The sequence below is a fragment of the Planococcus citri genome, chromosome 1 (assembly GCF_950023065.1).
Source record: "Planococcus citri chromosome 1, ihPlaCitr1.1, whole genome shotgun sequence".
In the NCBI taxonomy this organism is placed as follows: Eukaryota; Metazoa; Arthropoda; class Insecta; order Hemiptera; family Pseudococcidae; genus Planococcus; species Planococcus citri.
Window position 1 is genome coordinate 59,982,732 of NC_088677.1, and position 27,713 is coordinate 60,010,444.

The 27,713-nt window shown below is 34.5% G+C and overlaps 1 protein-coding gene across 4 annotated transcripts in view; it reads left to right on the top strand.

Moving 5' to 3' along the window:
• Positions 1-730: 730 nt before the first annotated feature.
• Positions 731-27,713, top strand: part of LOC135833138 (irregular chiasm C-roughest protein-like) — a 327,416-nt gene continuing 300,433 nt past the window's right edge. For all 4 annotated transcript variants that reach the window (XM_065346787.1, XM_065346786.1, XM_065346791.1 and 1 more), the window contains exon 1: positions 731-1,181. The gene's annotated coding sequence lies outside the window, so the exon portion shown is untranslated. The remainder of the gene's footprint in view (positions 1,182-27,713) is intronic.

Genomic DNA, 27,713 nt, shown 5'->3' on the forward strand with positions numbered 1-27,713 from the left:
AAAAATTTCAGAAAACGAGAAAATTGCAATCAGGATTCATCACGTTTTCCATCCGTCTAATCTTTCCTAAGCATAAAAGGGTTAAAGAAGACAAATACCCTGCAGTGCACTATAAAATTCTAAAATATTTCATACCACCACGACGACGCAGGAATTCTTCAGGGTAAAATTTCACGCCACCGCACGAGGCCAATAAATTTTTCAAGGCGAAATCCGCCACGAATTTGTCGACGATAAAGGAACCTGAACGCGACAACCACAAGATTTAGTAAATTTTAGAGACAAGACGTCTATTACTACGTCGAAAAGCAGCCGAGAAAAACTACGTAAATTTCTCACCACTTCGACGTGAACATTTCTCACAAAACAAATGCTCGCAAATGCTGCTAGAAACATTCGCACTTTTTTCGCATTTTATCACCACACCGCATCCATCCACAGTCTAACAAAACGATGACTAATAAAAAAAAGTAAAAAAAAAATCTCCAGTACGAAGAAATGAAAAGAATAATATCTCTCTTTCAAATATTTATACTCGTCGAATAAATATTTTCGATAATTGGCGGTGACATTATTTAAAGAATTATTCATTGATAACAATGCTATTTAATACAATTTGACAATCGTACACAGTACACTATGCTGCTCGAGTCCACCTGACGGATCTGCGCATGCGTAGCAATGCGTTATGCCAGTCAACGAGCCGACTTGCCGCCAGTCGCGTGTCTATCTTCGTACGTAAGGTGCGTATCGACTTGTAATCTGCGGTGTTGTTTTTAAAATTACGTAAAGATATTTACGCGAATTTTGTAATAATATTTCCGTTCGGTCGTTTATTTTTATCGAAAAATTTTCATTTTTTTTCGTACGAATTACGTGATTTTTTTCGCGTACAATTTTTCGCTTCTATTTCCCTTATTTTCGAAGTGTTTATTTACCCCAGTGCTACTTATTTTTGTTGTGTTTACGTTGCGAGATTTTTTTCGAAAATATTTCGTCAGTTTTAAATTTTTTTTTGACGTGTGAATTGTGCTGTTCGTAATTTTTTTTCTCGTAATATTTTAATTCCGAGGATGTTATACTTTGTGATAGTGCTTATACTTTTTTTGGAATATTATTGTGAACGTGCTTAAGTTACGAGAAAACATACGTCGTCGAGGATATCAAAGGATAATAGTTAGGTGAGTTTTACCCTCATGATAATTTCTCTATAGCATTTGAAAAAAAAATCAAATTGAGTTATCGAATGAAAAATTTCTCAATTTTTTTTACTCTTAATTTAATTCAAAACTACCCCTTTCCTGCATCTCTGCAACCCCACTAACAAGACATTGTAAAACAAGACGAAAAACTACGTGAAAATGCGATAAACAATTCAGCGGAATCGACGATGAAAGAAAATTCATCCAAAAAATGGGATAAATTACCTTAAGAAAATAAATTCTCGTGAAAGAAAAGAAGCAGAAAGAGAACAGAAGTGAACAGGAAAAAAATGCTTAAACAGAACCGAAATTAGATATAAAAGGTAGTTTCTTGCCGACGAATATTTTGCCAGCAAAAGAAGACCCTGGTAGCGTATTTCATTTTGCGGTTAATTTACATAATTGTAAAAATTTATTAAAAACGAGTATTTTTCTTTCTTTTTTGTCTGTCAGCAAAAAAAGGAAATTTTTTCTAACGTGATGTTTTACAATATTGCAAGTTTGAAAAAAAACGGATTTTTTTCCATCTTAAAATCTCTAGTAGGATTTCTGAGACAAAAATTCGGTCATTCTTGAAAATTGAAAATTCTTTGGAGCTGTAAAGGGTTTGGCAAATTTGGAAAATCACCTCATTGAAGTCTGATCAGAAAATTTATACCACAGACACCTGTTCGTATTGAAAAAAAAAAAAAAATGAAATTCTATATATTGAAAATAGCTACCTAGGTACATCTTTTAATTTTTTTTTTTTTTTTTTTTTTTAATAGTCGAATGTGCTTAATTTTTAAACGACTGACCCAGTTAGTCAACCTTTTCGAGAATTGAAAAAAATACCCAAAAACATCCTTAAAAAAAGGAATTGAATTTTTTAACGAGATTTTATTAACTTACATCGTTTATTTTATTTTTTCTCTATTGTTTAAAAAAAAGGGTTATCGATACGAACGAATTACAAGTGCTTGTTTTTTACTAGTGTTTTTTTTCAACAGGATAATATTCGAGGAAATTCGGATGTTTTTGCACGTAATGTTTTCGTTTTGTATTTACAATGTTTGGGACCTTATTTTGTGTGAAAAAAGTAGGTAAATTGACGCTTATCGAGGAAAAATATCACGAAATTTGTTTAACGAATTTTATCCGGAAGATTTTATATCGATGTTCGACTTTTTTTTCAAAGGTTTTGAGCTGAGTTGAAAGCATATTTGAATATCTTTTCAATACTTTTTTTTTTTCACAGTGAAGTAGATATTTTTTTGTGTTGTATTTTTGAAAGGAAATAGGTAGGTATACCAGCTCTCGTTTTGATCAATTCTAAAAAAATCGTCATGGCAATTATCTGTCCCTGTTCCAGTAGGTACATAAACATATATAAATGATGCTGGAATAGGTAGAAAAAAAAATACCATTTTGTTATAAAATATTCTATGTTGTTTCCTATGATGATAATTTACCTATAGGTAAATTTAAAAAAAAAGATGAATGAGTTTTAATCTTTAAAATCAGGTCTATATTCAACAAGTACCTACATACTAAAAGGTTCTTCAGCAGTTCGGCTTGTTTTATTTTTCATTCTTGAAATCTGTACCCTTAAAAATGCACTGTCATTCTGGGTAATTGTTAATCTTCCCCTCTTCCCCCCAGACAAAATCGTAGGGTGTTGTGTTTGTGTACCTTCGTGTTATTGTATGTATTTTCTGGTAAAATAATCATTAGTTAGTTGTTAGAAATGAAATAGATTTTGACCTTATTGTTTGTTCATGTTTACATCATAATTTCCTGGTTGTACGTGCCTCCTGCTCCCTTCCTTCTTTTATAAAACTTTCTGAATTTCATCGGTTGGAAAATTTTATTAGAAAATTACTTGATTTGATTGTACGAGTCTTCTGTGTGCAGTTTTTTTTAGAAAGTGCTTCAATTTAGGAAACGTAGATAGGTATAAATTGGATCTAGAAACTGGATTTGGAGAAAATTTTTTCAAAATGAAAATTCATTTTAAGTCTATGTGGTAGAAGTGTTACTTGATTATGTTGAAAATGAACTGCTGAGAAATGATGAATTTTTCATAATGAATTAATGTATATTGCATTCTGAAACCTTACCTAAAAATCAGTGTCGGAAAAATCCAGATCCAACTTTTTTCTGTGGATCAATGATAGAAGAAAGAGGTTGATTATGAATAAATCATGAGTTTGTTTTTGGATTTTGTGTACAGATGTGATTGTCTGTCATCATCAGAGGTGGAAAATGTTAGAAATTACGCATTCATATTTTTGAAATTCGTGTTACATATTTCAAAATCTGTGGAGCAAAGAGTCAAAAATTCAAAATTCAAAATTTTAATTGGAAAATTTTCAAGTTGAAGTTTTGTGATGAAAGTTTTACTAAAACAAGTACACAAGTCGAAGCTGCTCTTCAAAAAATTTAATAAAACTTTGATGAAGATCCCTTTTTGGAGTTTTGACCCTATTTTTAACAGATTGATTTGTCCATAATTTTGACCAAAATTTAAGAAAAGTACAGAAACATAAGCAGTAAAATAAGAATTTTTTTTCAAATTCAGACCTGCTGAAGTCTGAATCCCAACTCCAATTTTTATAAAAAAATACTGCTCTAGAGTTATGGTACTTTGTTTTACAATTTAAAAGAAAATATTTTGAATGCGTTTGTTGGGGTCTTTGAATATCCTTTTCCTGGTTTTCAAGGTCTAGCTCGTGAAGATTTATTTGTTTATTAAATAACAAAATAGGTTATAGTTCTAGAGCACTTAATTAGGTACATATAATTTTTTCAAATTTTTAGTTAGTGGATTTCAATTTTTCAAAATTTTGTGTTTATATCCTATTATGTAAAATTCAACTTTTTTCGAAGGAGCTCAATTTTGAAAACTAATTCCTCAACGAACTCCCCTCTTATACCTATTACTGAAAAATTCTTCAATATTTACGATTTTCCATCATAATTCTAATTTTCAACATCAAATGACCCTTAAATATTCAAAACGAGTGACTGTTACAATAAGGACTATTTTTGTACACTACACACTTGAAGAAAAAAAAACACCTGCTCTGCTACCATATTGCATTCTAATCGCCGAAATCATTTAAAGGCGGTGCTAAGAATTAAATCTGAAATTACTCCAATTTCTCGAATATTTTAGGTGGCAAACGTCACAATTTCGAAGAATAAAAACCACCTGCTCTGCTACCATATTGCATTCTAATCGCCGAAATCATTTAAAGGCGTTGCTAAGAATCAAATTTGAAATTACTCCAATTTCTCGAATATTCAAGGTGGCAAACGTCACAATTTTGAAAAGAAAAACCACATGCTCTGCTACCATGTTGCGTACCTACAAATACGCCGGTATATCGCCATGTACAGAAAACCTTCACTTTCTTAGAGCCCTTTTTTGTTTTTCTCATTCGGTTTTACCCACTGCATGATTGAATTTTGAAAACATACCAGCTAACCTACCTACACCCCTACTGAATTTACCTGTAATCTGAGATTAGGCAAAGTAGGTATAGGTATTTCGCCCACCTACACCATCAAATTTTCGGCAGTATGTTGAAGCGGTCACACGATAATCTTACAGTACACGCCGCATCGTATAATTAACACAGAAAAATAACATCGGAAAAGTTTTAATCGCCTAGATAACAAGTTATTTACGAGGTTTTCATTTTATAGTACCTACGAAGCATACCACAATATAGGGTGGAAATTTGTCGACGGGTTGTGCGAGTGTGGGAGCCGTAGCCCAAGCACACGAAGGGGTTATACGTATACCTTCAGTACGATATAGGCTCATTTTAATGTAGGTAGAGGTAACTAGGTATACGCGTGCATTCGTACCTATCATTGGAAGTTACAATTAACGCAGTAAATCTCGGCCAACTAGCGAAAACAAAGCCTGTATCTGATTGAAACTCATCCCTTTATTTTAGCCTCGCTATTGTTTCAGCCAACGAATAGACACCGGTTAATTTTACAATTTCGTCGAATAATAAAGGCGAAAAGCGTACAAGCCGAGTCGAGTATACGTAAACATACACAATGTACTCTGTGTAGGTATAGCATTCTCATTCTCCTATATACAAGACCCCCTCTGTTCACCCTTCTAGCCTGCTTCTGGGATATATACCTACTATGATAGGTACGTCATAAAAGCAAAAACCTTATATAGTTTCAAGTATACTATACTATACAGACATAGCAAAGGTGCTCTGCTTCAAAGCAAGGGATGTATGTAAGCGTGTAAGTATTCTTCCTTCATCGTATAGTGTTGTAGGTGTACAATGAACATGATAGGTAGGTGAAGTATCCCCATCTACTTGTACATACCTATTTATAGAGATGAGGAAATTCGGAAATTGCGTATTGGGTAGTCCAAAAAGTAGGTATCTTGACTCGTCGTGGGTTCGTAATTTGTGTATAAATATGTTGAATTGTATAAGTTATACCTTACTCATAGTGATAAGTTTTTGATAAGTTCAGGTAGAGACGCCAACATCCAAACAAACCACCTACAATTTGATACAATTCATATACATACCTACCTCTTTTTTGGATGTTTACATCGTATCCTCAAAGATGCTCGTGTCGTGTTCGTCGTTTCTACGTATCTTCACATATGGAATATAATTTCGCTTGGAAATTGCGTATTATTATGTTTCTTCTTTTGCGTATATGACGCGTGAAATGAAACCAAGTATAATACACAGATAGACCCCGGTGAAGAAGAGAAAAAAATACACGAGGAAAGGGTTAACGAGGAATTTTTTTCTCTCGTCGTGTAGGAGGAGCGAACGTAATAGTATTTATTTTTGCCGGTGTTATTTCATCATTAGAGCGAGAAAAACATGGAGGGGTTTTTAAGCATTTCAAGTCTCCAGAGTACTCGAGAAAATTACACCAGAAATGTTAGCTTTTTAGTACGTTATAAATGAAAAATAAAATATAATTTATTTCAATTTTTAAATGAAACGTTTTACGATTTTATACGCCAGTTGGATGCCTCCAAAAGTTTACCTTCGATCGGTATTTTCCTCGTGTTTCACTCCCTCATTCTTCATTCGTTCATATTTTTTTCCGCTATACTCGAGTTTCTTTTGAAATAGGTACCTATACTTGTACTTAAGCACAGAGATAATGATAACGAGAAATTTATACGCGTGAAGAAACATTTTCATCGTGTTTCGAGGATCAGTCAGAGTATTTTATATCTTTAACATTTTGGGGGGGGGGATTTTTCGAGTATGAGTGGGAGTACAGGAGGAGACGGGTGAGGATAAAATGGTTTTCATTCTCAAACTAAGCAATTCGAAAAGAAAATTTTTCAGAAGAAATCAACGTGATAATTTTTGACCATGATATGAACATCGAAGAAGTCAGAGTCTAATTTCAATTATATTTTATTTTGGTCAAATTTCGGTGGAAAGCATTTGAAATTTGGTTCGCATCCCATTCACGACCTTTTAAATTAATTTATCGTATGTTTTTAATCATTTCAAGGAGCCTTTTGCAGACTTCGATTTTTCAGTTACTCGTCGATAAATTTCACTAAAAAAGATCTAAGCATGATTTTTTTAAATTATAGATTTTTCAGAGAAGTGAAGAAGCTGTCAAAAAAATGCATTCTTACCTAACGAAGAAATGTGATCGAGAGAGTAGATATGTCCTAAAACTTCCATAATCAAAATTTCAGATTTTAAGGTTCATTTTAAAATTTTTGGCAAATTTTTGAAGATTTGAAAAATTGTTTAAAAAATTTTTGAATGCATTTTTGAAATTTTTTTTGATTTTTTGAGAAAAGTTGAGCAATTTGTACAATTTCTTTAATTCAACTCCCACACATCAACAACTTTTAGTTTTGAGCCAGTGTGGGGCCTCCAACGACTTTGCAATTCTCTTAAGAACTTCCAAAAATCGCTCTGGAGGATCCAAAAATGATTCTTGGGACCTATAACGTTGGTCGGCGCCTATTAGACACTTTCTTGATCTTCGTAAGGGGCTATCCCAAAATTCCAGGAGTGTAAGTTCAAAAATCCGCATTAGATCCCCCCCCCACTTCCGCGTTGAAAAGTAGAGGCCTGATCTTTCCCTCAGTTTCTAAAAATAAGATTTATCGAAAGATTAATTTCATAGTGGAGATCTTTATGTAAGATACCAACATTATTGGCGAGGACTTGGGGAAAGTTCTTCTTCAAAAAAAGAATTAACTAGAAGTATACCTATTCTGCTCAGAGATAAAATATTTCCGAATAATTACTACCTATCTAGACATCAACTTTTCATATTTTTCGAAATTTTTCAACTTCATGAGCTTCATGCAAGGGAACCAACATCATATGAGGGACCAAGGGAGGGTTTTTCTTGAAAATTGGTTTTGTATAGCAATTTTCAACTTTTTTTCTGTTTATTTCTTACGACTTTGAGGGGCGTTATATGTACAAGGGAACCAACATCATTTGGGAGATCGAGGGAAAAGTTTTCTTGAAGAATCTGCCCATTGAAAATTTTTCCAAAAATGCCCTCAAACAGCAATATGTATTCGTTCTTTTTTCATTTTCCCTCAAATTTGGAAGGCTCCATTCCATACGAGAGAGCCAACATCATTTGGGCGTCCAACGAAAGTTTTTTTCTTGAAAGAATTCTACAGTGGAAATGAGATATTTCCAAAAAAAATTCCTGATTGATTTATTTTTCTAAAGAGCCAATATGATTTGAAGGACATGGGAAAGTTTTTTTTTTGAAAAGAGGATTGTTTAGAAAAATTCTGACCCAAAAACTAAGAATTTTTAAATATTTTTTTCAAGTGGGGGGCGGGGAAATGGCGCCACTTTTTTTGCAGATAGGGGAAAATAAAAAATAGGAAACTATTTTCTTACCTGAGGTAATAATTTTAGGGGGGGGAGGAGGTGGAAAATTCCAACTTTGAAAAATAAGGTAGGACTACAAGTACCTACACCTTAAATTAGATAGACTCAATTTTCAAGTAGGCAATAATGTTGCCAAAATTATTGCCTACTTGAGGTTTGGGGTTGACATTCAAAACAAGAAAAATTTAGGAACAATTTTTTCAAGGACTTGAATTTTTTTCATACCTAATTTTAAATTGTCTCGTGTCTGTAATAACTTCTTTAAATTTTGAGACGATCATTTTGATAGAGGACTGTTTTTGTTTTTATTCCATGTACAACTGACAATAAGACAAAATTGTAACAAAAAAAAAACAACAGAAACTTAGATAAAAATACTCGACACCCACTCAAATATTTCTCCAGTGAAATCAAGCCGCGAGAAGAAATAAATAGCTCAAACCATCGTGGCCAATTCATGCATACCCCAATGACATTAAAAATCTCAATCAAGCAGTATTTAAGCAATTCTCACATAATAAAAATCTAAAAAGAAATTACCATCGTGCTCTCAAGTCCAACGACGACCAAGTTTTACATTTTGTCACTAGGTTAACGTTCGCCACTTTCTCTGGCATAACACGACAACGACTTTTATAAATAACGTCAAACTGCAGGCAACTGTAGCTGTATACGTAAAGGTACCTAAGCAGTAAGTACACACAATATATAAGTAAGTACGAAACGAAAAAGAGAGAAAAAAATCGCGTGTACAATCTAGATTTATGTTTCGGCTTCTAATTGTTCGTTTTTAAAAATATATAAAGAAAGTTACCACGTACGTATACATGAGTTCGTCAACCATATTTATACCTCTAAGTACACGAACTCGTATCTTGACCAAAGGCACCAAAAGTGTGCGCATATTCATTCGTTTTAAACTTATTATAATCAAGGTTAACTTAATTCATTTCCGAGCACTTCGTATCATGTTACAGCTAAGAAAGAAAAAAAAACCTTATTCCGGCGTTTTCCGCTAAAGCTTTCCTCAGCCGTAGAATAAAATTAAAACCATACAACCAGCTAGCTTTTTTCTTTTTCTTTTTCTACCCTACAGAGATCTGAATCTGAACACGATGAATGAGCTTTTGTAGACCTTTTGATAGCTGCTAACAACAATACAGGTATTTCATACGCATACGTGCTACGTATACCTCGTACTATATAGCCTTGAAAATATTGTACTGTATAGTATTGAAAAGTTAACCCTTTTTCGAGAATACCTAATTTCAAACTGACCCGAATAATATTTCACGACCTATGGCGAACAAGTTGAACAAAAAATATGTAAACATGTTCCATAGCACTTGGTGAATTTCTGTCCACGGAGAATAATGATCCAGGTGTAGAGCAGGAAAATAGAGGAGAGGAATGGATATCCGTTTCAAATGCATACGGGTACTTTATCATATGAAAACATTACACAGATTTTCCATCAGCGAATTATTATAATAATTTTTTATTCAAGTTCACCGTAATTCATATAAGGCATTTATGATTCGAGGAAACTAGTTCAGTGTTATCTCGAGTAGATACTTGACTACTTCCTCGAGTGGTTTTATTTGTATTAGAACATATTTCCGTACTTTTGTGTGTCCCCGTTTTCGATATTTGTCTGGGTCGTGTTTCCAGATGGTGGTAATGAATGAAATGAATTTTAAAAAAGCAGAAAGAAGACAAAGCAGTTTACAGCTATTTTAATCGTAGAACCTAAGATTTATCGTTTACTTGTTTGTAGTTCGTGATGGAAGTAGGAAAACAACTTAACATCGCTTTGACCAAAATACAAATGTACAAAAATACTTAATTTTCTTGCGAATTTCCTCTAATTTTTTCAACTTTTAACTATTTCTTCTCGTTTCGAAAAACGTACCTCCAGCTCTTCTTGCAAAATTGAAGAAAGAATCCTACAAAATACAGATCATTTTCTCTTAGAAAATTCTGAAAAAAATTCACGAGTTTGCAGATCTGGTATCTTTTCAGCATCACGACCAAGCGCAGATGATGGAATTTTCAAACTGATGAAGTTTATCAGCTAATTTTTTTGAATTAATGGTCTTTCTTCGACACACAATTCGGTACCATGTACCTACTCGAGTATTGGAATTATTTTTATGACCATAAAACACATATGTAGAAAGAAAAAAAAAATCTCCCATCCAAGCAATAAAGGATCCATACTCACCGACCACAGGTGGTACCACACTATAAAACCTCGCAATTCACATACACGAGGGCGAAAAAAAATTCCAGCCAAGATTAAGACCATAGATTACTTAATTATAGCTAACCGAAAGAGCACGCACATTATTCAACAGTGCTGCCACAAAACATATAAAATATGCTAATATTTATTATTTCGACACCTTTTTCCTGTATTTAGACGACGACGTTGCCTATAGAAAAAAAATTTAATTTTATGCTTATTTTTCAAAACTCGTACCTCACGTTGTCGATTCACTGGGGTACGCGTTCGTAATATTTTTAAATAAGAAAAGCTGCTAAATAAAAATAATTCAAAAAAGCGCTCTAAATATTAAAAAAAAAGAATAAAAAAAACTACGAAATAGGTAGAAAGCTTATTTACGCGTCCTTTTTTTCACTCATCCGTAACTTTGGCCGGCTTTTCTCGTAATACACACAGAAAAGCAATTTTATTAATTAAGTTTTTCAAATTATACAAATAGCTTTTGAAAAAAAAAAAAAAAAAAAAAAGGTGTTAAGATGGGATAAAATTTAGGTTGCAAGATTTTCGTGAGGCATTTAAAAAAAATAAATAAGGAGAAAAAATAATAAGCATGAGGATGGAAATTCTATAGAACTGAAAAAATGATGTATTCGCAGCATACAAATTTATACAAAGTGATACGATATGATTTTATGTTTCTCTGTACCTAAATAAAAAATTCAGAAAATTACCCCAAGGCAATATTTACGACATGAAAATTCGATGATAAAATTTTAGGTCTCAGTGGAGTCAAAAATGATTTTTTTTGAACTAGCTGACATTTAACTATAGGTATATTGTATTTTTTCAATGCTTACAAAGGAACCTCACGAGTGTTTGACCTGATTTTTTTTTTTTTTTTTAAATGAGAGGACCCTCTAAGACAAAATTTATAACCAGCCAATCGCAAAACTACGGGTCCACCCGCAAAAAAATGAAAAAATCTGCCTATAACAGATCAAACGTCAAAATGTCATACGGTCCGCAGGATGTTTTTTGGGTTCAAAATTTTCAAAAAAAGCGATTGGGCTGCAAAAACTCTGGGAATCGTGTTCTCCTTTTACAAGTCGAATTTCGAGATTGTACACTCAGAAGGATGTTTTTGGGCTCAGAATTTTCAAAAACTTGCTAAAAATTGTCGAAAAATCGATTGAGTAGCTGAAATTTTGACAATCGTATTTTCTGGTCGAAAGTTAGGTTTCCTGAGTGTGAAGGATTTCGAGTCTGCGCATCCGTAAGGGCAATTTTGGGGTTCGAAAATCTCGAAAAATTGTCTGAAAATGGTTGGAAAATGCAATAATGGGCACCAATAACTTTGGAAATCGTCATTTCTAGTCGCAAGTCGAGTCTTTTGGGATTTGGGAATGATTTCAAATTTGTCCTTCCAAAAGGGCAGATATTTTTTGGCCCCAAAAATTTTCGAAATATTGCCCGAAAATTACCATTTTGGATGCATATGAGTCGAAACGGCCGCTCAAACTTCAGAAAACTCGATTGATGAACAGAAAATGAGATTCACAAATCGAATTTTGAAAATTTTTATCCACGAAGAATATTATGTACAATGATTATTGAAACAGACAATGTAAGGCTTACAAGAGAACCTTTCAGACTGGTGCTCTCCAATTTGAGTAAAACCAAGCTAGATTGAAATAGAGTACGTCCTAAAACATCCTCAACCGAAAATTCAGATCCTGAAGTTCATTTTTGAATTTTTGTACGAGTTTTGGGCCATTCTGGAGCCTTAAGCGATTTTTCAATTTTCTCTAGAAATTTCAAAACAAAAAAACGTTAAAAAAATTCCACCAGAACAAATAACCCATAATCCTTCTCCTCCAATTTTTCAAATGGCAGATTTTGTTGAGTAACATTACTTATTTTATTCGCAATCGATTTTCGTTTACATCCAAATTTTCAGTTTGACCATTCATTCCCAGGACACCCTGTATGTATATTTAAAGCATAGGTACAGGACAGCACACACGTGCTGTGAAACTGGGCAAAAACCTATTACAGCGGAGGCTTTTTTAACGACACTTGAGTGTACGTTTGAAATTTGTTAATTTGCCTGTGTACGCTGGATGGAGATAGACCGGAATCTCCCCTGCTGTTCTTCTCGCCAGTCCCTATATAACACGGCATTCTATGATTATGAAAAAGACGCGTAAGGTAACTAATACATATAAGGTGAAATTTTAGCTACGTGTTGAAAATTTGCCCCTCATCGTCTGCTAGGTAAATAGGTATAACAATTTAGCTAAACGTAAACTTTATTAAATTCCCCGAATGCAAAACGCTGACTCAAATATTACGTACGATTAAAGTTAAACCCAACTGACCGCCCGTTTGTTAACGAAGTAAGAGCGAAAAGTTTTCACCGGTGTGCAACAGGACCCTTGAATAAATTCGTGCCCTAAAAACGTTTCCCTCTTTCTTATACTACGCTGAATGCGGCGGCATGGCATGGTCCAAAACACGAGCTTCATTCGTAGAAAACTCGAACACAGCTGCGAGTAAATAATGTTCGTATTTTTATCCAAAGCTCAAAGCTCCATTATACACATACAACTTTATACTACACACTACACGTTTACGTACTCGCGAATATATCGAGTAATGTTCGTATACAATACGAATAAAATAAATGGTACCTACGTATCTTTCTTCCCCTCTACCTTCCTCCTATCATGGCCAGTTTTCATTCTCGTTCGAAATCGAATTGATAAACTTTTAGCGTAGGTACGTTGTATTTTTTCTTCTTCGCCCATTCCTCGATCCGCAAACAAGGGAAAGAATTTAACGCCAGAATTTGTTCTCTTTATCGAAAGCTTCGATGCGGTTTTGAAAATTTTCGCTCGCAAATTAATTCGAGAAAAAGTTTAATCGTCGGCTATCCGAGTAGTACAAACGAAAGTTGTAATAATTTTCGCCTCGAGAAATTTTCACCGCCTGTTGCGTCCGCAAGATCGACTTATCTAAGTATGAAGGAATATATAACCAGATCCCAGACCGAATTGTTTTTGCGGAATTGTTCGCGGTTAGTTTATACAACCCTTTTCTTCTCCACAGATTTCCCTCCAACTTCCGATTCGATTGTTTGAAATGTAAAAGTTCAAATTCCACGTCGTCGTCGGCTCATTTTTAATTTTTATAATTAAATAACGCCTGATTAAAACTTGTAGCGGTTGTAACTCGAGGGTGTATTTTTGAAAAAATAAATACTAGGAGGGGGTTCCTTTTGCGTTTTTTTCTGAGAATTTCGAATAAGTAGCAGGTTGCAATGGTGGCCAAATTGGTTTTTATAAAAGTGTCTGAAATTTTAGACCAACAATCCCCATGAGATGTAATTTTTCATACCTGTATCTAGATTTTTAATTCATTTTTCGTGTTTTAAATCATACTTATTTGAGTTTAAAATGAATGAAAGTGCACTTCCAGTCATTAGAAATTAAAAAATGATAAAAAAAACCAACTGAATTTAGTGGTTTCAAAAGCAAATGGGTGCATAAAAAATTACTCGAGTACCTATTGAAAATTTTAGAAATGTGCATTTTGTGCAATTTTGGACAACTTCACTCTAAGATCTTACTAGAAACACCCACAGATATTTTCATCTAGGTATTTTGCAACGGTCTGTAAACCGTCCTAAACTTGAGCTCAACCAAATTGCCTCAATTATAATATTCATTTCAAGTTTTGAAACTCCTGTCCTACTTGAGCTTCGGGGTACCTAGTTGTATTCCGGTGGATTAACTTCAAGTCGTTGAAATGTTGAGAAATCAGTTTTGATGGGTTGTCTGTTAACAACATTCAGGAAGTTATGTGTACAAATATTATATTTGCAAGTAAAATTCAGCTCTTTTCCCTCTTCACCGTCGAACTACTCAAGTTGTAGTTACGTATATTTTTAAAAAATCGTGCAGACGGTGGAGTGGAAGAGTGTCTGAATTTCATCTATCTACTCCAAAATTCTCAAATTCGTATTACTTTACGACGTATTCATTTTGTACATAAAAAGGATTATCAAATTGGTAGTTTAATGGTTAGAAAATTGGTACCACTGTTTTTGCATAACTAATGACTTGAATTGATAGAGAAGGTACAAATATGGACCCACTCGATTTGAAAGTTGAAAAAACATTTTCATGGAATTTATTGATCTAAGTAAATATATATTTTTCTCAATTTTTTAAAAATGTCTGAAATTTAGAAAAAAATTATTTTTTTAATACATACTCACTTACCCAAGATCGCAAGAACTTTATGAAAACATTTTCCTTAATTTGAAATTTGAACAAATAATTATAAAATTAGGTACCTAGCTACCTACCTACCTACTTACTTAGGTGTTATTTTATAATTTTTTTTTTTTTTTTGTAATCATTTAATATGTTCCTAACCTAGGTATTGGGGAGTTAAATCTAAAGGTTTTTTTACGTTTAAGGTTTAAGGCCATTTTTTTTTGTTTTTTTTGATTACGATAGTCTTGAACAGTAATTTTGTAGTTTTTTTTTGTAGTTTTTATCAGTTAAACTTCATTTTGTGAAGTTTTTTAAAAATCGTATGAACAGTAATTTTTGAAGTTTTATCGCCCAAACTTCAATTTTCAAAGTTTTTTGTCATCTCAACGTCTATTTTTGAAGGTTTTTGGTAGTTTGCAGCTCTAAACTGTAAATATGTATTCCAAGTTTTTATCAGTAAACTTCATTTTGTGACGGTTTCAACGTTTGAACTAAGTACATTTTTGTGGAGAATCTGTTGTGTTAACTTATTTTAATTTTCGAAGATTTTATCAGTCGAACTTGAATTTTTGAAGTTCTTTTCAATCAGTTTTAAATTTTTGAAGTTTTTTCAGTCAAACATCGTTTTGTGAAGGTCTTTTGATTGTGTGTATGAATTGTAATTTTTGAAGCTTTCGTCGTCTTAACTTCAATTTCTGAGGACAAATTCCATTTTGTGATGATTTTGTCTTGAATTTTATTTTTTGAAGGTTTGTTGTGGTTTGAACTATAATTTTTGAAGTTCCATTATTCAAACTCCAATGTTTGAAGGTTGTTCTCATGGCTCTTCAAAGGGTTTAAATTTTCTTAAATCCCTTAAAAATTCCACACAGTTATCATCTGATTTGATCTCTAGTCAATTCATTTATTACTTCGCTCTGAACACCCCTTAGTGCATTCTGATGGCTCAACTCAAGATTTCACTGCATGCAATTTTTCGGATATTTTAGACAATTTTAGCCATCCCTCCTTTTTTTGTGAGCACGCTGAATATTTTTTTGTGGGTTATTCTATGGCTCCCAGCTCCTTATTTTCTCCTGAAAAAAATGAGCAAAATCGGTGACTGAGTTACCAAGACCCATAGAGGCTCCCATTTTTGAATGCATCACATCTAACAAGGGAAGCCCCCCACATGAGTATCTCCGGTTTCAATGAAACTTGGACTGTTGGAAAGAGGACCTCAAAAAACACCCATCCCCCAATTTTCAGCTGCTCAAGTCGATTTTTCAATTTTTGGCGAATTTTTGAAGTTCTATGTACATAGGAAAAGCTGTTTAACTCACAAAATGGGAAAAAACTACAAATATCCATCTCTCCGGCGTATTAACTTCAGGAGCTCAAATTTGGGCCAAAGGTAATCTTCTAGATACCTGATCGACTCATACCATCATTGGCCGGATCCGGCGTTCCGGTCAGAATACAGAATTTTTTACTTTTTTTCTCATATTTTCGGCGAATTTGAGAAATGGCCGTTTAACCCCACCACATGAATTTGAGCAGCTAAAATTTTGGCCGAAGGGTTTATGCTTGATACCTAATCGAAATATGCTTTCTAATGTAAATTCCGGATCTGGCCGATGGTAGTATTAATCGATTAGGTATCAAGCATAAACCCTTCGGCCAAAATTTTAGTTGCTCAAATTCATGTGGTGGGGAGAAACGGCCATTTTTCAAATTCGCCGAAAATATGAGATAAAAAGTAAAAAATTCTGTTTTCTGACCGGAAGGCCGGATCCGGCGAATGGTAGCATGGGTCGATTTGGTATCTAGCACAGATCGTTTGACCAAAATTTGAGCCCTGGATGTGCGTTAGATGAGCTGCTTTAACAGATTTTTCAATTTTTCCAATGACTGGCATAGAAAACCAGATGGACAAAAAATATGCTTTCTAATGTAAATTCCAGATCCGGCCGACGGTAGTATTAATCGATTAGGTATCAAGCATAAACCTTTCGGCCAAAATTGTAGCTGCTCAAATTCATGTGGTGGGGAGAAACGGCCATTTTTCGAATTCGCCGAAAATATGAGATGAAAAATAAAAAATTCTGTTTTCTGACCGGAAGGCCGGATCCGGCCAATGGTGGTATGAGTCGATCAGGTGTCTAGAAGACAACCTTTGGCCCAAATTTGAGCTCCGGAAGTTGATACGCGGGAGAGATGGATATTTGTAGTTTTTTCCCATTTTGTGAGTTAAACAGCTTTCAAAAATTCGCCAAAAATCGAAAAATCAATTTGAGCAGCTGAAAATTGGGGGATGGGTGTTTTTTGAGGTCCTCTTTCCAACAGTCCAAGTTTCATTCAAATCAGAGATTCTCATGTGGGGGGCTTCCCTTGTAAGTAGGTATTTTGAAGCCTTTCACTTGTCACTTCGTTTTCATCGATACGTGTATGGCGAAATTTCCAGCCAACGTGGTTTTTGATGAATCGAAATTTCAACCGACGAAAATAGCTCGTACACTGGTGAGCTCGTGTGTAGAGCTTTGGAGAAGAACAGACCTAATTCGAGCAAACACATTCGCTTTTCAGTACCTACATAGCTATATACCTACAGTACTTACCAACAGCACGTTTCCTTTGCTGTACTTCATACTAGTATGTATATTACGTACCTACATACTGCACATAATAAAACTAAAATGGAAATATATACGATCGAGTACACACGCGCACGCAAACCTCTGCTCCATAGACGACCTATAGCTTTAGCTACCAGTACATATTTCCATCATCGCCAGCTCGTTCAACCGTGTAATAAACGAATTGTATATATTTTGAAAATTAACGTGGTTATAGCTCGTATAGTACACTGGAATGGTAGTGTAAAACACCGACACACACACACATTAATCCAACACATCGATATTACTATACATACATCAGAGTACAGTGTACCTACTGCATCATAGTAGTGTTAATGTTGCCGAAGATATTGTATTTTTCATATCTCGTCCACTCTCTCCTCGTGTCTCTTAGTACAGGCGCTAGCTTACGTGCCGTATGCACTTTGAGGTGCTCGAGGTTTGATGGCTGATTATTGTAGAGGACATATCCCTTGATTAAAAAAGTGATGTTGTCGCCCCCTCACGTGGTCCACATTTTTGCTAGGGGGCCAAAACCCCCTCATTTTTCGGGTTTTCGCAATTTTCTCAAAAATGGTTGCATTTAGAGATAAAATACCTCAGAGGGAAAATGTAGAGCATCGAATTTCCTATCAAAAATGTTCTATGCACCTTTTCCGTATGTCTGATAGTTTTTGAGATATGGATGATTGAAGTTACGCCACTAGCGCATGCACGTGTACATGTATTAGGTAAGGTTACGCTACATGCGTAGTACAGCAAAGTAACAATTCGATATCAAACAAATTGCAGTACAAGTTTTATTTTAGTTTCATTTCTTACAAGAAAGCCCACTGTAATCATATTAGAAGGCAGTGGTGGGGTCTGGGGAGAGGGGATCTCACGAAGAGTGTTTGAATTACCTATGTATGCATATATTTGGTGTGCCAAGACCTTTACAAGCATATAAATCTCATAGCTTACGTGCTATGTATTCATGTTTGTACCTGGTGACCAAAGAGTCCTCTCAGGGGGCTGGTACCTCTCCCCTACAATCTTCTATTTGATTACAAAAATGAAAAAGATCAATACTTTTCTCCTTTATCTTGTAAAAATAGAATTAATGTTGTCCAGAGAGGTTGAGAGAAAAGTTTTAAAATTTGTAGCTCTTTTACAGAAATCTTAGAAGAAGTTTCGTACAAAAAATTTTCACGCCAACAGAACAAAATGCGATGTTGTTACAGCATTGATTTTTTGCATTTTTGAAATAGAACAGAAGAACTTTTCATTTTCTTTTCAACACATCTCACAAATCTCTATGATTCGTTGAAACATATTTCTCTAGCTATAGAATTCATTAAAAATGAATGAAACGGATTTTAAGGGGTTCTTTATTGTAAAAATTTCAAAGGAAAGGTACAGGGATCGCGAAGGGGGGGGGGGGGTCAGTGCCTCCACCTCCAGCTCCGGCTCCCAAATTTGAAAAAAAATACCTCCGGCTCCGGCTCCAGCTCCGGAGATTTTTCATGAGTACCTCCACGTCCACCTCCGGCTCCACTTGAAAAATGTCAAGTACCTCTTTCTCCGGCTCCGGCTCCCGGAGAAGGGCCCAAAAAGGGTACCCTCCGGGGGACTCCTGCCCTCCAGCTACGCCCACGGAGGTCGAGGAGGGGGGGTTAGAGCCTGCGCCTCCGGCAATTTGAAAAAAAAATACCTCCAGCTCCGGCTCCAGTAGAAAAATTTCAAGTACCTCTTGCTCCGGCTCCTGCTCCCGGAGCAAGGCAAAAAAAGGGTACCCTCCGGGGGCCTCCGGGCCTCCACCTCCGCTCCGCGATCCCTGGAAAGGTATTAGAAATCGAGAATTTTGGAATAAAATCGCAAATGGGAGGGGGTGGTGGTAAAGGTACCAGCCCCCTGAGAGGACTCTTTGGTCACCAGGTACAAACATGAATACATAGCACGTAAGCTATGAGATTTATATGCTTGTAAAGGTCTTGGCACACAAATATATGCATACATAGGTAATTCAAACACTCTTCGTGAGATCCCCTCTCCCCAGACCCCACCACTGCCTTCTTATGGGACATTACGAAAAAATTGTAAACAGTTATTTGAAGAAATTTTTCATATATGTACTTAAGTAGAAAGATATACTTGCATACTGAAAGCAGAAAACTTGATTTCAAGAACTGAATTTTTAAAAGTACATACGTAGTGGCTTTAGGGGGAGGGGGCGGATTATGAATAATTCTCAATATGATTACAGTGGGCTTTCTTGTAAGAAATGAAACTAAAATAAAACTTGTACTGCAATTTGTTTGATATCGAATTGTTACTTTGCTGTACTACGCATGTAGCGTAACCTTACCTAATACATGTACACGTGCATGCGCTTGTGGCGTAACTTCAATCATCCATATCTCAAAAACTATCAGACATACGGAAAAGGTGCAGAGAACATTTTTGGTAGGAAATTCGATGCTCTACATTTTCCCTCTGAGGTATTTTATCTCTAAATGCAACCATTTTTGAGAAAATTGCGAAAAACCGAAAAATGAGGGGGTTTTGGCCCCCTAGCAAAAATGTGGACCACGTGAGGGGGCGACAACATCACTTTTTTAATCAAGGGAAATGTCCTCTACAATAATCAGCCATCAAACCTCGAGCACCTCAAAGTGCATACGGCACGTAAGCTAGCGCCTCGTCTATCTACTCTATCTACACTGTACACAGCATAATACCCATCCGCATAGCCAATAACGTGCGATATAATTATCGGCTATTCCATTACAATCGCGTTGATAGCAGGTTCGGAGAACAAGAGGCGGCTATTTTGTAAAAGTTCATCTCGACCTCGTCGGCCGGCGCTAGGCATACGCATACTATAAACTAGGTGCACCCTGCGTGAATTATGGGCGTTTGGATTGAATTACGGTGTAGAATTACTACTTCGGCATCGTAATGACTCGGCCAGTGCCTTTTTGCCCGATGCCCGACGACCGCAGCTTATTAATTGAAAATTTCTCAACATCGTGTACCCTATTCCTTGTGCTATAGATACACCGAAATTCCAAACTCCAATGTAACAATCGCGCCATATTGGTGAATGGCGATGCATTATCAAAGGACAATGCCACCAAAAATAAATGTCCTCTTGTATAGGTACGAGCTACTCCTATACAGAGCTTCGAAACTGACCGCAAATTATACGATTTCCAATCGATGGCCGTATAAGGAGTTAGGAAACAGGCAGAGATAACTTAACGAATAGCTAAATGGTCGTTTTGTGGGATTCACGTGTGTAATTGTCTAATTCAAATGTGAGGTAGAAACTTGGTGCATTAAAAGTGAAAAAAGAAACAAACTAACAAAACTTCAGCGAATTGCGCTGCTGCCGATTGGTTTCTTTTTGACATTAAATTTGAAAAATTGGCAATGAAATTCGATCATGGACACCTTGATTGTTGTCAACATCACCTCTTCTTTTCTTCTCCCAACAGAGCACGAAATTTTGAAAGTCACAACTTGGAATGGTAAATTTTAAATTTATGTGACATAGAGAAGGCTGCTAGGGGGTGTCAAAGTTTTCAGTGAACTTGAAATATTATCATTGATTTCAGCAGTGGATTACTCGTTTACCACGATACCTACAAAAATGGAATTTTTTCCAATAGTTAGGAGTTTTGAGATGCTTTTTGGTCTATCTAAACTGAAGTTGATCCATTTGCCTCCATTTTTACGTATCCATTGAAAAACGTTGAAAAGCCCCTTTCACACTCAATAAAATAAACTCATCATCAAAAAATTCAAAATTTGAAAAAATTCAAAAAATGAAATAATTTGATTTTTTTTTACTATGAGTGTGATTTTTATCAACTTTTTCATGAAATACGTCGGAAAGAGGTCAAAATAGGACAACTGAATAATCTTAAACTTTTTTTGATGTTTGGAATTTGAAAATAGAATTTTTTCGAATTTTGATTTTTTTCTATGAGTTCATTTCATCGAGTGAAGGAGGGTTTTCAACTTTTTCAACGGATACGTAAAAATATGGATCAAATGGGACAACTTCATCAGTCAAAACTTTTTTTTATGTTTTAATAAAAAAATCGCATTTTTTCGCAAACTTTCAATTTTTTAAAATCGACTTTACGAAATAACGCCATCCCAATTTTTTAATATGTTGTTCAGCATGAAAAGTTGTCCATAACAAATTTTTTTGAAATTTTTGAGTGTCGGAACAATATGAAAACTACGTTTTAAAACTTTTCGAGCTAATTTTTCGTACGAAAAAACGTGGCAACACTGATTTCTATGATATCACCAAAAAGCCTTTCAAACCCCCTAACTATTGGGAAAAGTTCAATTTTAGTAGGCATCACAATTATCGAGTAATCCACTGCTGAAATGGATGATATTTCAAGTTCACTGAAAACTTTGACACCCCCTAGCAGCCTTTAAAAAAGGGCTAGAGGGCTGGGATTGGCACCATTGGTCTTCCCTTCAGAAGATCTTTCCACAGGAAAAATTTCAAAAAAATCGCCGACCACCCCCCACCTTTTCTTGGTCGAATTTACGTGAAATGACCCAGTACCCAGTTAATTTAATTTTAAAAAATAGCGGTATTGCTTCATTATTTTCAAATATTTGCAGATACATACCTAGTATAGCACCAATGTATATCAGAATTCGGAAAGTACACACATTTCCTCACCAAATCAATATTCAACTTGAGCACAACTACACACCAGTAATTTTCCATTTCCCAGAGACCACCATTCACCCCAACTCCCTCCTATAAAATCATTTCCTAACCAAACAAATATCCTATATTATGCAGTAGGTACTTTTCCAATAATAGATATGTACAAATATCACTTTTACGAAACACCAATCACGCTATTTCAGAAATCGTAGTGCAAACAGCGAACAAATACATAAATGGTCACTAGATGCGTTTTAATAATCGTCCATGTCTCGTCACATGTGAACCGACCATCAATATGAGGGAAAAAACATAGCGTCAACAAAATCATTTAAATGTAACGTAGATTGGTAGCTAAGGTAGGTCTAGGTACATAATAATGTTACTTTGATGGCAAGTGATGACATCGAAAAACACATACTTATCTACCTTATATAACAAGGTACATGTACACGAGTAAGCTTATTTTATTCTCGTATGTATCTTTTTTATTTCTGACCTGTTGCCATTTTTACATCGTCAGCATAAAGTGTATGGGATTTTTATAAATTCAACAAAGGAATGGACCACATTCCCAAATTCTACGTACCCGAATTTGTGTAAATGATCACAAATATTCCACAACTTCAATTGTACATAGATATTATATTTGCAATTACATAACTATACGGAACAATGTTACCAAGAATTCAATAATAATTTAGATTGTTATCTATAATTAGAATTTAATTCGAAAACATTGAAAATAGCATGATAGCAATCTCATGTATGTAGTAGGTACCTACAAGGGCTAATTTCATGATAAATAGTTAATATAATAGTTCACTAGGTTGTCGCTTTCCAAAGTACCGATTCGCTTTTAGTTCTGTTGTGTTTGTTTTTAAAACTTTCGTGTTCGAGTTTACCAAGCCGATGAATTATTCTCAATAGTATAGATACCCACCTATATGTACCTCTTTCTTTACCTATCTATACCTATATTCTATGTTTGGTATCTTGACACATAAATAAACACTATGAATGAAAGCATGAAACGTACATAAAGCTTTTGATAATAATTTAATTTTTAAGACCTTTTTCACGTGTTGTTTTACTACATGATAGGTAGATATGTTCCATAATATGGTGGGTATAGTGTATTAATTTGGGCACGATGATTTGAAGTTGTCTATTCGAGCTTTGAAATTTTTATATGATTAGAGACTCTTGTATAGGACCCCTTTATATAAATCTATGCTTCTATGATGTGAACAAAGATACCATCTTATTCAACTGACACGTGTATGGAGTCAGATACATCGTACCATAGTATACCTATCCAGTTGAAATGAAAAACTATCTTTCATATCCCGAATATAAGATGAAGTCGACTTGGTCAAAAAGAAAAACGACTTTCAATAAGAGTCCACTTTCTCAAGTATACAACTTTAGGTCGGTATTACCCATCATCAAAACAGCCGAAAGCATCATCATTTTCATTTTGAAAACGATTCGAAAATGTAATATTTCCAAAAGAGGCTTAATTGAAGAAAAACGAACAACATTGGTCGGCCAAACGAAAACGAGCCAAAGAAAACTTCTCTAAATATTAATTTAACCGAAGAAGAAAAACAAGAAAGCCGGGCAGCAAAAAAGAAAAGCAACCTAAAGGAAACGAAACGATAGGAAATTTCTACCTGTGTTAAACGACGTACCTACCTACCTTACAACACCATACTCATCGTCGTATCACTCCGTCATTTCGACTTATTGATTCGGTAACTCTAAACACCTCCTCTGCCTCGCCTCAAACTCTCTCTATCTCTGTCTGGCTCTTTCTTAATGAATTATTTATTTTGTATCTGTTTAAAATGGCGCGAGTTCAATGTTATTTATACTCGAGGATCACTACCTAACCTAACGAAATGAAACATTTTAATTAAACCGAGCATGTCATAGAAATTGCGAAATACTAAGACGAAAGTTCCCCTCCCCATGCCCTCTTCTATCCTCCCTTCAGCTGCCATCATATACGTCATTCTGCAAGATATTTTATTATTTATACATATTTCACGTGGGTAGGTACTAGGTAGGTCTAGAGGTATACATAGCTTGATTAAAATATACCTATAGGATGTTTGAAAAATCCCCCAACAGATATCCATCACACATACAGCATTTCCCTGCCATCAATTTACTTACAATATCGGTGCGGAACTCCAAAAAGCGAAGGGACAGTATTACATAACCATCTTTGAACAGAAATTTATCCTCGCATAAATTCAATTTAATTAAAGCAAAGGAGAGTAAAAAAAAAAGCTTCGCGAAGAAACCCACCAAAGAAATCTAACCCCTTTAGTTTTTATAAAGTCGTAAAATTAGTTGAAACACGAGGTAATATTAAGCATACACGTTTCTCGCCCGTTAACGCTGATACTTTAGTTTTTCATTTACCTTCACTATAAACCATATCCTCCACCATGGTATCTCATCGCATTGGCCGAATGCAACACAAAAGAGATCCGAGCCGTTTATTTTTCGAGCAATGAGTAGCTTAATTAAAAATAAAGCAACACAAAGTAATTAAACACGAAAACATTCGCGTTGAGCAGATTAAATTTGTATTGTACTACGCTATAGAGGTAGGTAGGTATATAAAAACAGAATACAAAAACCCCTTCTGTTACATGGCCCTATTGACATAATGTTTTATAGGCGGAAATTTTTTACATTTTATTCCTCTTCTTGTTAGTCTTGAATTTTATCCTTCCTCTGTCTCTTTTTTTTGTTGTATGTATTAGAGACCAATTTGCAGCGTAAATTCGTCATTTTTTTTCTCAACAGTTTTACTGTACTGCAGGAGGGGAAAAGGAAACTATGTTTAGAAGGAAATTATTTTTTCGCTCAACTTTGATGGCTTATTTTACCACGAACCACGAACAGTTCCAATGAAGCTGTCACGAAATCGTGAATATCAACACCCTCGCGAGTTATTAAATATAAATGAAATGAAGTTTTGTGAAAATGAAGACATCAAAAATGGGAAAAAAAAGAAAGAAACACGATTAGACGAAATGGAAGATTTATTTTTTATTAAAGCTTATTTTATTTTCGAAAAATTCAGAGCAAATAACCTCGAATTGATTTACACTGTTGAAGAAAAAAATGAATAAAAAAATTAATCTATTTTTTTATTTTTTATTTTTTGCATGAGAAATGTGATGTACTTAGGGCAGGTACTAGGAAATGGGATTCTAAAAAAATTCAAGGAGAGACCTCAAAAGACAATGGGAAAAGTTCTGGGACTTCAACTTTTCCATCACTTTTTTACTGGGGTTTCAAAATTTAAAATTTACATTGAAAATGAAAAAAAAATTAGTTATTTCGGTGATAATTGATCGTATTGTATTCCCTTAGTTGTATGAAAACCGTTTTTGAATTTTGTTTTCTCCTTCTGAGGGATTTTGCATGACTTAAAAAAATTATACGATTTTGGACCTTTTCTGAACTTGTGTAAAATACCTTTAAAAAGGGAAAAAAATGGTTTTCTTACTTCCAACCAAAGAATAACTTTTGACAATTTTTTTTCAATGTAAATACAATTTCTGAAACCCTGGAAGAAAAGTGATGACACAAGTTGGAGTACCAAAATTTTTCCACCAGTCATTTGAGGTTCCCCACAATTTTTTTTTGAATCACATCTCCAATTTTTCAAAGAAATGAAAAAAAAGTCAAAGATGACCCACCCTAGCAGAATACTCACAAGTAATATTTTAGTGAATGTTTTTTCTTGTTCATTTATCGCTAGAAATTCAAGTTCGTTAAGAACCTTATTGGGGTTTAAAAGCTGTATAAATACTTACATATTTCAGTTTTATAATTGATAACTATTTTCGCGTTTCCATTTGATCACGAATTAAGCGGTAAATTACTCATAATTGACTTTTATCGATGTAAACCACCAATTTTCATTACATTACTTATAAATTATGCAAAATTAACTTGAATAAATTATGATTTTCATACTTATTTTGGACTCGAAAAGTGGTTTAAAAACCAGGTATGGCATTTTTCAAGAGAACACAGTATTTGGATAGCTGTAGGTCCACCCCGTCCCCCCCTTAAAGTTACGAAAATGATGTATATAGGTCTTTTGAAAGGAAATCTAATGTAGATTATTTTACTGCTAAACTAATTTTGAGTTCCAAACAATATTTGAAGAAATAATCAGCAAAAACTGAAAAACCCTTTCACTCGATGAAATAAACTCATCGCAAAAAATCAATATTCGAAAAAATTCAATTTTCAATTCTAATCACCAAAAAAAAGTTTTAATTATTCAGTTGACTTATTTTGACCTCTTTCTGACGTATTTCATGAAAAAATTGATAAAAATCACACTCATAGCAAAAAATTAAAATTCGTTTATTTTTTCAATTCACTCGGAATTTTTATTTTTTTGTGATGAGTTCATTTCATCGAGTGAAAGGGGTTTCTTCAACTTTTTCAACGAGTACGTAAAAATAGGGGTCAAATGGGTCAACTTCAGCGCTATACTTTTTTTCATGTTTTAAATCAAAAAATTTCATTTTTTTTTCGCAAACTTTCAATTTTTTTAAATCGACTTTACGACATAATGCCATCCCCATTTTTTGATATGTTGTTCAGCATGAAAAGTTGTCCATAATATATTTTTTTCAGAATTTTTGAGAGTCGGAACGGTATAAAAATTACGTTTTGAAACTTTTCTAGCTAATTTTTCGTACGAAAAAAAGTGGCAACACTGATTTTTATGATGTCACCAAAAAGCCTTTTAAATCCCCTACCTATTGGAAAAAAATTCAGTTTGGTAGGTATCGCGGTTATCGAGTTATCCACTGCTGAAATTGATGATATTTCAAGTTCACTGAAAACTATGACACCCCCTAGAAGCCTTCAAAAAAGTACTAGAGTGCTGCGATTTGCGCCATTGGTCATCCCTTCGGAAGATCTTTCCCCAGGAAACATTTCAAAAAAATCGCTGACCCCCCCCTACCACTTCTTGGTCAAATTGACGCGGAATGACCCCCATGATATGTGTGTTCGGTTTTGAAATGAGAGTTCAAAATATTTTTTTTTTTGGATTCAAATCCTTGGTGTCCTGTCTTCCCACAGTCCAATATTTTTTTCTAAATGAGAATTGAGAGACTCAATGTTTTTTTTTTTTTTTTTGTTTTGGTAATATATTTCAATCCCAACTCAACGGCTTAATTACAATTGGCCCAGTGTAAATAATTACTTGATTGGATTATGAGATGATTAGATTAATATTAGGTACCTAACTAACTTATAATTGTATTTTTCTTTGTTCTAGGTGAGTACGAATATTCATGGAATGAATATCATTGTGATATTTGCCATGTTTTCCACTTTCAAGAATAAGTGAGTAATTTCATAATTTATAAAAGAATCTAACTCAGAATGATAAGCTTTACAGATACGATAAAAAATATCGGTACATCTAAATTTTCTCAACTTTTCCCCGTCAAAATCAGCTCACTTATACTGGAGCCTTTACCTACCTTTGTATCCTTCATTTAGGCTCATCTATGTAGGTTTTGTATCCAGTATTCATGGAGAAAAAGAAAGTAAAAAGGCAAATAGAAAGCATGGCTTGCAAAGCTAATAGATTTTCAAAGACCGAGCTCCAACCATTTTCACTCTGCAAAGAAATCTCCTAAAGAAAATGAAAAATTTAAAATTAGCCACAAAAACCCTACATAGGTACATGGAAACAATGAAAAAGATACAGGAATGTAGGTATATAATACGTGTTCTTGAGTCTGAAAAGAAAACCTCTCAA